The sequence below is a fragment of the Columba livia genome, chromosome 1, assembly GCF_036013475.1.
Source record: "Columba livia isolate bColLiv1 breed racing homer chromosome 1, bColLiv1.pat.W.v2, whole genome shotgun sequence".
Taxonomy (NCBI): Eukaryota; Metazoa; Chordata; class Aves; order Columbiformes; family Columbidae; genus Columba; species Columba livia.
In genome coordinates, this window is record NC_088602.1 from 196,026,612 (window position 1) to 196,042,237 (window position 15,626).

At 40.8% G+C, this 15,626-nt stretch overlaps 1 protein-coding gene across 3 annotated transcripts in view; it reads right to left on the reverse strand.

Moving 5' to 3' along the window:
- SLC2A13 (solute carrier family 2 member 13) overlaps window positions 1-15,626 on the reverse strand; it is a 211,849-nt gene that overhangs the window by 176,968 nt on the left and 19,255 nt on the right. The window lies entirely within an intron of this gene.

Consider the following 15,626-nt stretch of genomic DNA (forward strand, 5'->3'; position numbering starts at 1 on the left):
AAGTCAGTAATGGCCTGTCCCCTAGTTCACAAGGAATAAGTAGAACTTCCCACACTGAACATGCCAATCATGCTTCAACTTTGTCACCTAAAATTTTAATATATTTGTGTTTATAAAGATTTTGGTAAATATTAATGTTATGCTATTACAAAAGTATTACTTAGCATTTGTAAATCTTCAGTAAAATTTTGCTTTACAAAGAAATTAAGAGTCCAGAAAGAAAAACTAACATAAAATAAGGTAGGTTAGAAGAATTCTCTTTCATTTTGATTAAATGGCATACGAAGCTTAGGCTCTATCTAGATGTACTTGGCTAGTACCCTTAATAGTATACATTTGTTTTGAAAATATAAGATAAACAAAGTAATTACACATGTTGATGGGTAATTTTAAACAGTTAAATCATTAAAATATACAGGTTTTTGCAGCTCTCCTAGCTGTCTTTCTTTGATTCTAATAAAGCAAAGATGTAACTGTTTTCCCCAGCAGTGGGATCACAAACAAATACTATAAAATCTGTTTACGTAAGAGAGAGATAAAAAGAAAAAAATTAATAGTTCTTAAGGGAAAGCTTTCCAATCATTTTCCAATTAAAATCCCAGCCCTGAAAGAGTCCTGAACTTAGATAATGAGAACACTATGGCAAGCTGTTAATTACTTTTTATTTCTGTGAAAATTGCAAGATGTTTTGAGCGTAATTGGTACAGCTCCTCCACAGCATTAATCCAAAGGCACTAGGAGAAGCTCTAATTTTTCCCCAAAAGAGACTAATTACCACCTAATAGCTGTTAAAGGAGGCCCAGTTGACCCGATTTGTTAACGTAGGTTTTATGTAAAAAGTATGAAGTATATCCATACAATCGAAATGTAAGCTTATTACTAGAGATGAAATAAGACCTCCTACAGAACAAATTTTATTAATGCTGCTTGTTACTGTGGTCTCTCTTTGTAGATATTTTTTGTATTTATCTACCACGATATCCGTTCACACTGTTCATCCTATGCACCTACATTGTGTTGCCATCAGAAGTAGAATAGTAATGACTATAGGTGAGTTGGCCCCCCAGGCTAGGAACACATGCCTGAGTGGATATATAATGATGTATATATATTACACACAAAGTTTTTTTAGTTTGGAAGAACACTATGCTGACCAGAGGTAAAAGGCAACACTTTGTAGAAATCTGGTTTAAAATGGACTTTGTTTACACATGGCTTTTAATAATGTCTTTAACTCATTAGATGTACATATTTCAGCTGTATGTGGTTTGATACCAAACCCTGCATTACAGTCACCTTAGGTTACATCCATATGGCCACAAACATCTCCCCTGGGGAGAAGTTTCCCTCTTGCAGTCCAAACAGCACAATCCAGACCACATCTATTCTATCATGTCCACACTGCACTTCCAGTGCTCAGTATCCATCCTGTGATCTCAGGCATCATCTTCTCACCTTCACACTTTCTTAGCACAACACATGCACTCTGTGCACCACTTTTCTGCTCCTGTCACAGATACAGATGCCTCAAGGATGGCTCCTGCCTTTGTAGGACACAAAAGGCAGACACAGGTAAGTCTGGAAACATTCTAGTTACTACAGATCATGACACTCAATCTTCATAATTCTCAAGTTGAAATCAGAAAGCTGAAACAGATGCCTGAGTGACACAAGTCACACCTTGTGCAGACTCAGCGCCTAGAGACATTCCACTAGTGGCAGTAGTCACTTTGTCAGAGAGCAGCTTGAAGTGACAAAGGACTCAAAGTCATGGATCATCTCAGTGTTCACACAGTGATCCATGATCTTAATAAGATTCTTTTGATTATGCTGAAAAATTAATGCTCAGGGCCAACAGTAAACTGAAGCCCACACAAACTTTTGGTGCTTGAGTAGAACACCAGCCAGGAATGACGCCCGAAGTCAGCACCACCTCTGATACTTGGTTAAAAGGCAAACAACACTAAAAGAAAGGCAAGTGGTGGGACTCAGTGGTGTGTGCCTATATCTCAGTTGCTTCAGTCACAAGTCCTCCATTCTTCATTTGGCTTTTGAGCAGCATTATTCATTTTCTTACCTTGGTATTACCTTTGAAACTCAGTCTCTTATGTATACCTGGAACCTAGGTGTGTCTTCATCTGAGTCTGTGACAATATTTTAATAAATATACAAAGTGTTTCAAACTGTATGTAATGTAAAAAGACTGCTTTACTTTAAACAGGCACGTTTGCTACCACTGCTGCATGGAAGAGAGCCACACATCTGGGCACTGCTCCATCTATACATAGCTCAAGTCTCATGACCTTCAGAGGGTACTCTCAATAGAACAACTGGCAGAGAGGTCAGTAACAGTGACATCTGCCCATGCAGCTTGAAGAGGGCAGCCCAGCTAATAACTCTAATTCTGAAAAAGAATCTCATCTCCAGCTGTTGTAGTACCCTTTTTTTTAATTTGCATCACAGATCAAATCACCTCTACCTCAGAAGATGGGTTCTAAGACATCCCATCCTGTTCTGAGTATAAGAGAAGCTTACAAGTGCAATGAAATGCCAACATCAGCACCCACCATGGCTGCATCATTTTCTGTGTATTCATTCAAAGTACAAGACAAACATTTTCTTTCCCTGATGGTTACTAAACATTCTTCCACAACAATGTAGTTTTCCTGCATTCTACCTTCATCTTAGCATCCACTACCTTTCTTCTGAATCTCTGTTCAGTACACAGAAGGAATCTTCTTGTGCATGAGTGACTTGGATGTCTCACTCAGTTCTCTGTGATCTCTGTTTTCTAATCTGCCTCTTCTTTGGCTGGGTAAGGCTGTAGAGAGATGGTGGTTCCTGCTACCACTCAGCTTAGGCATTTTGATCAAGCTCAACATTTCCCCCAGAAGAGAAAAAATAAAGCTGTTAATCTGCCACCTTGTCATGCATGAAGCCAACATCCTCTTCCTCCTCTGCTACAAGTCCCTGAAGTAGTTAATTTGACAAACATCTACAAATTCAAGCTTGACTACATTCAGTAGACACTATTCCAAGCTATACTGTTCCAATAGTTCTGAAAAAAAAATATCTAACTCCAGGAGGACTTAGCCCTCTAAGGCAAGTAAGCCCTTCTTTGCACACTTCAGAGTCGGTGGATCCACTCCACAATTCTTACAGCCTACTTATTTCACACTTGTAGATCTGGTTTTGCAGCATCTGCAAGAACATGGCCAACCACAGAGATCAGGAAGGGGCTAAGACACATCAATAGGTGATAGAAATTTTTATTTTGTCAGCTGAACTGTCACCTGTGGTAGCACACAGCAGAGCTGAGGAAGCAGAGAAATGGTGCTTCTCTAAGGAAAGATTTCAGATGTATTGGATGCTTGTGACACTGAGCAACAGCTGGAGGAAAGGAATTAGAATCACTTCATGGTTTCAGAGCTGTCACACAAAACTGAATTTTAGTCAGGGGAATTTAAGAATGGGAAAGATAAAGTGAGCTGTTTGTAGGCAGGTCAAAGGATAACACTCAGAATATCAACAGTATGAAACTATAAAATGACAGTCTTCGCCTCCATCTGTCCAAACAGATTTCTGTGTTGAGTTTGGTTTTGGCAGGGAACAGAGATTAAAGAGCTTAGACAGGGACTCTAGCATTAAAACCTAGAAAAAAGGTTAATACTTTTTCTTTAATACTCTCTCTAAGTCCAGAGCTGCACTTGAAGTGTGTTGACAAGCAGAAGAGAACAACCTTTCCTTCCAGAGTGTCATTGCACTGTCCTCTGAAACCAAACACGCTGCAGCTGGCAGTACCACACTTCCCGCATACAAATCTAGCCCATTTGTATGAGTCTTCTGTGTTGACTACCCATGTATTTATTAACAACCAGGTGCTCTACCTGCTGGACTACTGGCTTTTTTGATGCTGTTTACTGACTTCAACAGCAGCCTTAGCATTATTATCACACCTATCCACTGCAACTTGAACTGCTCAGCACCAGTACAACTTGTCATATGTCACTTACTTTCAAGCACTAGCAATAATCTTACACTACTTAGACTGTGATTCAGTGTTGCTTGTTTCCCACTTCAACTCACAAGACAGAGCTGTTTCGAGACTTTCATCTTAGATAATGGTTGACCCAATGAGCATGTTTTCAGCTCCTAAAAACCTATTAGATTCCACAGCATCATCACAGCAAGTTTTATCCTGACATCTGGTGTGCAATATGGCACAAAGATGGCAGCATAAACCTGTCTAAAATCATATAACACCACAGCAGTTTTACAGGAGTACTACAAGACTATGAGTGACCTAAAATATCTTTAAGAGCAGCATAAAACATAAAGGCTTCATGATAGTCAACACAGCCTTGTAGGTGTTCCACCTTGGCTTCTCATCAACAATTTCATGTATCACTTAGTTCAATTTCTGTAACACCATAACTTTTAATTGATTGCTGTTACATCTGCAGGAATTAAAAAAAAAAAAATGAAGGTTGCGGGAGCATTTTGTATTCCGCATTAAGTAGCTACTGAATTTTAGCATTGATTGGATCACGTCCATCAGTCTACCCTACACACAGCAGCTCCAATTCCCACCTTCAAATCATACTTCAAATCATTCCCAGCCTTCAAATCATACTTGCTGAAAAGTTATTTAATTAGATTCTGTTCAATCATTGCTAGGATTCTGGATATCTTCACACCATCTTTTTATTTTGTACAGTAGACAAAAACATTCAATAACTTTGAACTAGTGCTTGACTATTTACTTACTATGTCTTTCTATTTTTCCAGACTGATACCCTCTGTCACGTCACCAAGCTGCTAGCTATTTCCATTTTGTCTTGGAGTCCTCATAACAATACTTGTTACATGCTAACACTAATACTTGTATTTTCTAGGTTGGAAAGGAAGAATTCAGAGAGTTAACAAAATGTAAGTAGAGACTGGGATATGCAGTTGAATACAGTATGTGCAAGGAAAGCAGGACAGAAAAAAAGGAACCCTTTTAAAATTCTGTCTTCAGTAAGAGGCAGTGCCCAAACATCACTGCCCAAGACTTCAGCCCCTCTGGGATCTGTCTCTTCAACATGCATAAAATTAATACCTCCTCCATGAGACTGGATAGATCATTGCTGCCTGTCCTAAAAGTTATGTCCAAGATCTGCCTGAATCACATACAGCTGCCTCGGCTTTGTACCTAACCTCATGTGCTTATGAACCGAGACAGTCCTTTACAGGCTTGATGTCAAACTGTCCTTACACCCACAAGTCCACAGGAACAAGATTCTCACATAGTTACCATCGTAATATAATGATGTCACTAGTCAAGACATCAAAAGCCACATAATCACTGAACAGAGATAGCCCTAAGTTTCTAGTTTTGCACAAGCATTAGGAATTGCATCCATTCAGCTGACTGTCATCCCTAACCAGCTATTAGCTCTGGAGAAAGCACAATAGGCAGAACATGTCCACATGAAGCCATTAGCAAACTACAAAGCTACCACATACTGTTTATACTATTCTTGCACAGGCAGGAAATTAGCCTCACTTGGAGCAACTTTGAAAGTTTTCTATAAATAAAACTGATTCTCCAGGAAGCAAGGATCAGAAAAGGGCCATGAGAGCTGAAATGCCCATTCTGAATTCAAGCACAAACACATTTCAGCTTGTCAGAGATGGAAGCCTCTGTACTGCTAGTACAAACACCAACCTTTTGTACTGATACACTTTTGCACCCACTCCTACCCAAGTGCATAGGTATTGTTGATATTATTGGCATTTTAGTTCCAAAAGGTGTTTTAGGTTTAACCAGCTATGCTCCAAATATCTCCTCACTCTTACAGATGAGTACAAGAGTGGGGAGTGACAAAGTCAATAAGCAAAGGGTGTGGGGTGATGTGGAGGGAATGGATCGCAAAAGTCAACAATATGAGACCTAAGTGGGGCCAACTCCGGCATTTGCTGGTAAAGCAAGAAAATGCCTGCAAAGCACCATCATAGAGAAATTCCAAAAATCCTATTTAGTAAGTCAACATGCTAAGGTGCCTCACTGAAGTGCTTCTGTGCTAACGCACACAATGGGGTGAATAAATGTGATGAGTTATAGATGTGTGCAGTTGCAGGGCTACGATTTTACTGGGATCAGAGAGATGTGGTGGGATGGCTCCTGTGGCTGGACTGTTGCAATGGAGGGATACAGGCTTTTTAGAAAGGACAGGCTGGGAAGACGAGGGAGGAGAGTTGCCCTTTACATGACAGAGCAGTTGGAGTGCATGGAGTTCTGCCTGGAGATGGATGATGAAGCTGAGGGATCTGGCCAATGTCACTTCAAGGCTGCTCTCTATAATTTTTGACTAACCGTGGTGACTGGGAAAATCACCTGAAGACTACAGGAAAAAAAAAAAAATGTCACTCCTATCTTCAAGAAGGAGAGCTCAAGGAACTGCAGGCCATTCAGATTCAACTTGTTCCATTGGAAGGTGATGGAGCAGTTAATCCTGGAAACCATCTCCTAGCACATGCAAGAAGACAATCATGAGGAAGAGTCAGTATAGATTCATCAGGGGCAAGTTATGCTTGACAAACGTGATAACCTTCTATAATGAAATGACTAGCCTGGCAGACATGGGAATTTGTATTCCCATGTGGAATATAGACTACCTAGGCTTTACTAAGGTTTTCAACAGTGTCTCACAAGATCCTCACAAGGAAGCTCTTGAAGTATGGGCTGGATGAGCAGACAAATAGGTAGATTGAATACTGGCTGAATGGCCGGGCCCAGAGGGTGGTGATCAGTGGCACAAAGTCTAACTGGAACCAGTAACTAGTAACATACCCCAGAGGTAAATATTGGGTCTAATCCTGTTTACCATCTTCATTAATGATCTAGGTAGTAGGGCAGAGTGTACCCTCAGCAAGTCTGCAGATGACACAAAACTGGGAAGGGTGGCTGATATGCCAGAGGGTTGTGCTGCCACCCAGAGGGATCTTGACAGGCTGGAGAAACAGGCTGACAGGAACTGCATGAAGTTCCACTAGAAGTGCGAAGTCCTGCAGCTGTGGAGGAACAATCCCATGCACCAGCGCATGCCAGGGGGTGCCCTGCTGGAAAACAGCTTTCAGAAAATGAGGTGAAGGGAATGTGCAAAGAGGATGGAGCCAGACTCTCTTCAGTGGAGCCCAGTGACAGGACCAGAGGCAATGGGCACAACTGAAACACAGGTGACATAATTTGAACATCAGGAAACACTTTTTCACTGTGAGGGTGACTGAGCACTGGCACATGTTGCCCAGAGTGGTGGTAGAATCTCCCTCCCTGGGCGCATGCAATAGTCTAGTCATGGTCCTGGGCAACCAGATCTAGGTGGCCCTGCTTGAGCAGGGAGAGTGGACCAGACGACCTCCAGAGGTCCCTTCTGATCTCAACTATTTTGTGATACCTTATTTATCAGTCCCCACATTGCTTCCCCCTCAGCCCCCCTGAGCCATTTGGATTATTTCTCATTGTGATGATACCTTCCATTTCCTCAGTTGCTCAGATATTCGGGGAAAAATGTCTCCCCAGCATTTGCACAGTAAAGCCCCAAGAGTCAGATTACAGCACCACACAAATGAGTAAGAACAGACCTGCCAGAAGTGAAGGTTTGATCTGAGCAGTCCAAGCTTCAGCAATGCTTTCAGGAATTACTATCTCAAGGACTTCCTGAGCCAGAAATCAATCTTTGTATTTAATAGTCACTGACATGTTTTTCTTGTATGAATTAGTCCAGTCATTTTTGGAATGCATGTATATCATAACGTCCTGTGATGAACAGCTCCACAGCTACATAGCATATCACAATTAATGATACTTTGCATTTGTTTTGAACCTACCATGGGCTAGGTGGCTTTGACACCCACTAATTCTTGCACAGAGGGAGGATTGAAGAAATTCCCTGTGCAGTTTGTGCCATTCACAGCTTTATACATGCATAACCAAGATCAGTTCTCTCTTTGAGACTGAGGAGCCTGGATGAGGATTCAGCAAATTGCTGATTTCCTGATCAAGGAGTGGAAAGATTCCTGTATAATGAACAATCTATTAAACAGAATATTTGCAGTGTTACTATATTCTTGAAATGAGAGGACCAATTATAAAGTGTTCAAGATGTCCATATACCATAGATTTATACAGTAACATATCCATTTAGTGATGAACAGTTCAAGAAAGAAAAGAGCACGAGCGAAGGATGTTGCTGAGAGAGGATGATGTTAATTGCATCTACTGAGCTTCACAATGGAGCATGATGGCTTTAGAGTTGTGAATGAGCCCAGGAAATGCAACATTTCTGCAGAAGGCAGTGAAAAGGACTCTTGTGACAGAAACAGCAGCTGCAAAAAGAGGAACAAGTAGCATCCACAGAGTTTGTTTTAACCTTTCATGAGATAAGTCATAGCCATGGTGTTGATGTGCAGGACCATGGAAACAAAATTACAGCTGCAATATTCAATTTTCTCCATTGCATGTACAAAAAAATGTGAATATGCAAAGACAAGTGAATTTTTGATCCTTCATGCTGAAAGAAAACCTGTATTATAGTCCTTTTCATCAGCAGATACAGCAAACAAGTGACCAAGAATCTTTGTTTATTATTCACTTATTTTCATAAACAAGAAGGCAAAAAATCTCCAGATTTTTAGGCAGCCACTCATAGAACCTCCTTGACTACACCACAGCACACAGGCAGATGCCATTTACAAAAATTCTGGCTACTCTGGTCTGTAGCAGTATTAGGTTTGCTTAAAATTTGGCAACCACTCAAATTTTGCTTATCCTGACTCCACAGGAAATACTCCGCTCCAAATTTCCGTATTTCTTATATTTTCAGACTATCTTCAGTTTTATAATTTCAATGTTTGCCAAAGCAACTGAAGCCTGAAAAATAGCATGTTAGCATAGAATAGCAGCAGTCACCAGATTTGCACGGTAACTGTCTCCAAAACAAGTGCATATTATTTAAAGATGTATTCATCAGCAGGAAATGCAGACCTGACAGCAAATATATGATGCGTGAAGCTCTTCCAAATATACAATTACTTCAATTTGCTAAAAATAGCTCAACACATTACGACAATATCAGGAAGCAATACTCACAACCGATTATTTTCAGCAACCTCTATAAGTAATGAGCACACTGGGCATTTTTGGCCTAATGAACAATTTCAGGTCTAGTACAAGTGGAATAGAAAAGGAAGTTCTCAAAACAGAACCATGCTTAAAGCAAAACCTCAGGTTCACCTCTGATGTTTACAAAGGAAGTGAAAAAACAGTGCAAGATTGAACAATAAATAGGCTAAATACTGTGATTATTGTGGGGAGTGTAGCAAGGCTGATGAATGAGGCTGAATTGCATCACCTTTTCTGTTAGCCCTCTCTGCACTAATAAGGATAATGTGAATATGCTAACGGGCACATTTAAGTCTCATCTCTGAATTTTTCAATTAACAAATAAAAAAGGAACAATAATAATTTTGCCATCAAAAGCGGACTTTAGATTTTTTTAATTCCTAAAGAGAAGCAATGTGACAGAAACAATGTTAATGGCAAATTACTGTCATCATAAATATTAACTCTTCTTGCAGCCATAGCCTTGTAAAACCTTATGCTTGAATTCTGAGCCTTTTTTTTGTTTGTTTGTTTATGCCTGAATTTAGCAAGTATATGCTTTATATATAGATTTGAACAACCTAGATTCTCAGCCCACCAGTTATGCACACAACTGGTGCTGTGCTAACCAAGTTTCATTTGCAGCAGAGATCCATCATACATTGATTTAACCTTAACAAGTTGGGGCATATTTGTTTTCTGAGATTCCTGGCTTCACAAAGGGCAAATTGTGCCTGACTAGCCTGGTAGCCTTTTACGATGGAGTGACTGAATCACTGCACAGAAGAAAGGCAACTTACACATCTACCTTGACTTCTGTAAGGCCTTGACGTCCTTGTCTGTAAATTTAAGATATGGAGTCTTCTATGGATAACAAATTGAGGAGATGGTCACATCCGAAGAGTTGTAGTCAACAGCTCAATGTCCAAATGGTGATCAGGAACAAGTGCTGTCCCTCAGGTGTCTGTGTCAGGACCAGTACTGTTCAATGTCTTCATTAAGGACATGGACAGTGGGATTGAGTGTACTCCCAGCACACCTGCAGATGACACAAAGCTGAGTGGTGCAGCTGATACACTCGAGGGAAGGGATGGCACCCAGAGGGACCTTGACAGGCTTGAGGAGTGGCTCCATGTGAACCTCATGAAGTTTAACAAAGACAAGTGTAAGGGCCTGCACCTGAGTCAGGCCAACCCCCAGTATTGATACAGGCTGGGGATAAATGAATTCAGAGCAGCCCAGCAGAGAGGGAAGTGGGGATACTGGTGGATGAAAAAATTAGATACGACTCAGCAATGTGCACTTGCAGCCCAGAAGGCAAATCATATCCTGAGCTGCATCAGTAGAAGAGTGGCCAGCAGATCAAGGGAGGCAATTCCGCCCCTCTACTCCGCTCTGGTGAGACCCCATCTGCAGTACTGTGCCCAGCTGTAGGGCCCCCAACATGAGAATCACATGGGCCTGTTAGAGTGTGTCCAGAGGAGGGACACCAAGAAGATCAAAGGGATGGAGCACCTCTCCTATGAAAACAGGCTGAGACACCTGTGTAGCCTGGAGAAATCTTCAGGGAGACCTTATTGCAGCCTTTCAGCATATAAAGGGGGCTTGTAAGAAAGATGGAAAGATACTTTTTCACCAGGGCCTCTAGTGACAGGACAAAGGGCAAGAGTTCTAAACTACAAGAGGGGAGATTTAGATTAGATATAAGAAATATATCTTCATATACTTTTTCTGTGAGGGTAGTGAGCTGCTGGAAGAAGTTTCCCAGAAAAGTTGTGGATGTCCTGTTCTTGGAAGTGTCAAGTTCAGGGTAGATGTGGCATTGAGCAACATGATTTAGCGGATGATATCCCTGCCCACAGCAGGGCAGGTGGACTAGAGGATCTTTAAAGGTGTCTTCCAACCCAAAACATTCTATGATTCTAAGATGGGAACAAATACTGAAGGACTTGAACAAGGAAAGACTTCATGAGGCAATGAACATCTCATTGCTGCAGAGTCTGTATCCTCTGTACCCAACTGATATGGTTGGATCTCTCAGTGGGTCTGTGGATCTATCACAAGGTCACTTCTTGACCAGAATATAAAAATCTGCATTTAGGCATGGGCTGACCAAGCACAGAGAGACCTGGAAATGAGGCTACGTTGCACATATCTTACCTAGTGGCAGTGTCTAACAGTTGTCCTCAGAACAGATCTGATACCAACCAAACCTTGAGCTCTTTCCAAGCTAAATCTGGGCAGGCCTTTGAAAACATTGAGCTTTGGGACAAAGAAGTGAACTTCTCCATCCTGCAAGAGAAAGTCCCCTTCCTTTTACCTAAGTGGTCCCCAACTGACTGAATCATTTTGGAATCCCTGTTCACAGGGACAAAGGTCAGAACTCACATATCCATGGCTGGACGCAGTTCATTGCAGGATGTGCAGATGTGTGCAAACAACATCACTATAAAAATCTATACAATTACAAGTAAAAGTCATGACCTGCTATTCAAACCCAACTACTTCAGTGTTTCTGTCATCCTTTGGCCAGTGTCAGAGCAAATCACTGCCTGCAGTTAGTTTTGGATTATGATGTACCTGAAATGAAGTACATTTCATCCAACAGTGTTTGTGTGTAGTTTCTGTCATAAATGCTGTAAAAATCAAGCTGAATTTAAGAAGTTACTGAAGACTTTGACAGAAAAATGGGCAAGATTTGCATGTGTCATGATCCAGGTCTGGATCTGCTTGTAGTCCATGTTCTTCCACTACAAGTATTCTGTCCTATATACTTAATTTTTAAAAAAATTCCATTTATGCTCTAACGGTGAAAAGGATAGCTAGTTACAGTTTTTTAATTTAAGCTAGCTCTGTAACAGATATTTTGGAGAATTTGGCTATGTTACAAAATGCTTCACAGTCTCCCTTTATGACTCCATCCAAAGCCAAAATCTGATTAATTGCACAGTAAAAACCTTGAACAATCTCCAAACAGAAAATAGGATATGCCAAAATTAGTTGATTCCAAAAATCTTTCAGTGCACACATTTCAAAATAGCTCAAAGCACATTTTTTTTTTACCGATAAAGAAACTAAATCAAAGTGTAGTTGATAAAATAAGAACAAGACTTACAGACATTTCCAACCAATGTCAAAGGAAGAAAAGGAAAGCTATAATAGTAATACAAAGACTTTTAACTTTCAGTGGGGCAAGCAATACAGTCAGATGAAGAAATATTTTTCTAATAAAACAGGAGTGAAATGATTTCTGCTAGTGAGCATCATAATTAACTCTCAGCTTTGAAGACTTCTTAGTCATGGCAAATACACTGACATACTACATTCTGTCCACTATTTTGTGGGAAAATATTAGCAAAATACAACTGCAAGAAGCTGCACAAAACAAGGCTTTAATTTGATGCGTGACTGAAAATGAACGAAGCAATCTTCCCACCAAAAACGACTAAGTTAAAGATAGTGCAATATGTTTGACAGTTTATAACCAAAGCCATTCAGCAAGGCCAGACCAAGAAAGAGTTGCCTGGCCGCTTACCCCCAGATTCAGAGGGTTAGCATAAAACTACACAAAATTGAGAAGCAATCCTGAAACTCTGCATATAACTTAAGTGGAGATTAGGATTTACTGAAGTTTGTCAGCCACTACACACACAATAAGTCAGAGTAAAAAAGCCTTTTTTTTTTGTCCAGTGATTTTCACAAATATTTTAATAGCTTATAAAACTTCAACTATTTTTGATTCACTGATACTTTCAAGAGTTCTGACAATAACAATTTCTAATTATCACCTAGGTTCAAAATCTTGGCTCATATTCATTTTGTCCCAGTTTTTTGTCATAAAACAAAAGAATCCAAAGAATCCAAAAGCACGTAGACCAAGGCATGAGCCCTACTGTGCATGAATGCTGAGAGTTCAGAAACGCAATGCACATAATAACTGAAAGCCTGAATTTATACTCTACAATTAAGGGATGAGATGATCCAACTGTGAGGTTGGGACTGACTTCCTTGTTTAGAATGGATATATTGGCAATTTGGACTTTGCAGATGAGCCTTAACTGGGGAAAAGAAATTTTTGCTGTGAGAGGAGAGGAATATGGTGATGTGGCTGCTGTTCATGGGATCCTCTCCAGTACTGGAGAAGTTTTGCTGGGACTCAATTACTCTGGGAGGGAAAAATGAGGTATTATCTGAGAGTATCTATGAAGGTTTATCTTACAGGAAGTACAACTGCTCGCCAACATTGACAACACAGCAACTTCTGGAGTACTCTTGCAGTCCCCAAATATCCACTCCTGTCACTATACCCTGACTCATGCACCTAAATGCGGACTAATTTTAGCTTGATAATAGATATGTGGGGACAGTATTAATGAAAAGGTTAAGGCCACACCTCAAGAAGAGTAAGTCCCACTTTAGCTACAAAAAGCTAAAAAATAAATTTATTCTTATTGTAGAGTACATTTGCAGGAGCCATATCTCACTTTCTACCATGGAAAAAGAAAGGACACAGAGGTGTTAAATGCATGGTTTCAAATAGTCAACTACAGACTCCTCAGGGAAAACATCACACTTCAAATAGTAACAGAAGACCATCAGTCTTTCATATGAGGCTCTTTTACACTCGCGTGGCAGACAAAAACAGCTCAGATAACACAGTGTCCTGGTTTTGTTAAAAACAAGACCAGTTCTCTTTTAGTGAATTTTTCCTTTCAGCTTAGTTCGTCTAAGTAACTGTAGTTTTCTGAATTTTTGCTTGCATATTTTGTTTCCTCAGACACTGTACTTAGTGCTGATAAGAGGACGAATGGAATGCTGAAGAAGCTCATGTTTAGATTTATCGCTATGACAGCCAAGAAGACTAATAAGATTCCACACATCCTATAATTGAGAGGGGTGTGTTTACAGGAGGGGTGGACAGAACAGGTGACTAAAACTGACCAACAGAGTATTCCATCCCATAATCATCATACATGCTATATAAGATGGAAATCATGAGGGTCTGACTCTCTTTGACCATGGCCAGCATTTAGAGAGGACCCTGCCTGCCTGCCTGCGATCCACAGGCCTCAGGCCCTGCACCCCTGAAATCCAGTTTCTGGTTTGCTATGAAGTCCCATCCATGACTCCCGGTGCCTGCCCTGCAGCTGTGGGAGCCAAGCCAGCTCCCAGCTCCACCGCCGCTGGAGCGACGCCAACTCCATATCGGGCATTCAAGATTGGTTTTGTATATTTTGTATCATTTCCTCTATTTATTAGTAGCATTAGTAAAGCCTTTAAAACTTCTGCAACTTGCAAGACTCTTTCTAACTTGAAGTTCCTCTTCCTTATCTTTCTGTCACCTTTTATGGTAGGAGGGATTAATAGAGAGCGTCTGCCACAGTTTATTGTAGCCTTGCTTTAACCTTGACACACAGTTAAACAGTACTTGTGACTGCGAAATTAAGTGTTACTGTCTGTGTTGCGTGGGACTATGGGCTGACTATCCAAGAGAAAGCTTGCAGCATTCTTCTGTACCAACATGTGCCTTTAAAGATACTGGCTGCATCAAAAGCAATGGCTGATTATTCCAGCAAGTTCAAAGAAACTTGCCAGGCAGGCTACAGATGGATTTCACAACCTAGTTCTGTGCACAAGTGGAAAGAGAAAGGAAAAAAAAATATACATATATATGTATATATATATATATAAAACATCAAAAAGGGGGGGAAGAGAGAAAAATAGATCAAATCAGGCTTGCTATTTTGGGGAGGCGGGGGGGGAGGAATACCTCCGCTTTCCTCCTACTCTTTAGAGGCAGAAAAAGAAAAATAACTGCAAAGTGCTCTGTCACTCATAGCCTCATTCACAATGAGTCAGACCCACAAAAATCTCACATAAACAGTGACAAACTTTCTGAATAAGCAGCAGTGAATGAAGCTTTGCATACAATTGCAAGACTCAGTATATATCACCGGCCAATTAAACCATTCTCACACAGGAAACAGCAAAAAGTCCGCACAGGCTGCGTCTGTGTTACAAAATAGCCCTAAGAAGCAAGTCTGGAGCAGCCAGACTACATCTACATATTAAATAACTCAGTGATTCAAGGGACTCAGCCTAGAATGAAACCTCAGAGCAAGTGGGCAAAGATGCCATCAGGGATTGTTGTTCAGAGGTTGTGTGGACAAGGCCTTGCTAATAATACATGACCTTACCACAGTCTGCCACATGCCTTTCCCAACAGGCCTGAGGCTTCCCATGCTTGGACACATCTCGACACCATCCTCTAAGGCATCCTATATTCATTCATCCCATCCTGCTATGCAAACACTGGCAATCTGCAAAGTGGTCTTACCCATTATTTTGGGGCAGAGCCTGTCTCTGCAAGCATCACAGGGGAATGCTGGAGCTCAGTGCTGCAGTCTATACCAGCATCACACAGAAGAAGTAAAAAGTGACCAAACAGAGAGGTTGGTCAGATGGCTTTCCCTGCTGTGAT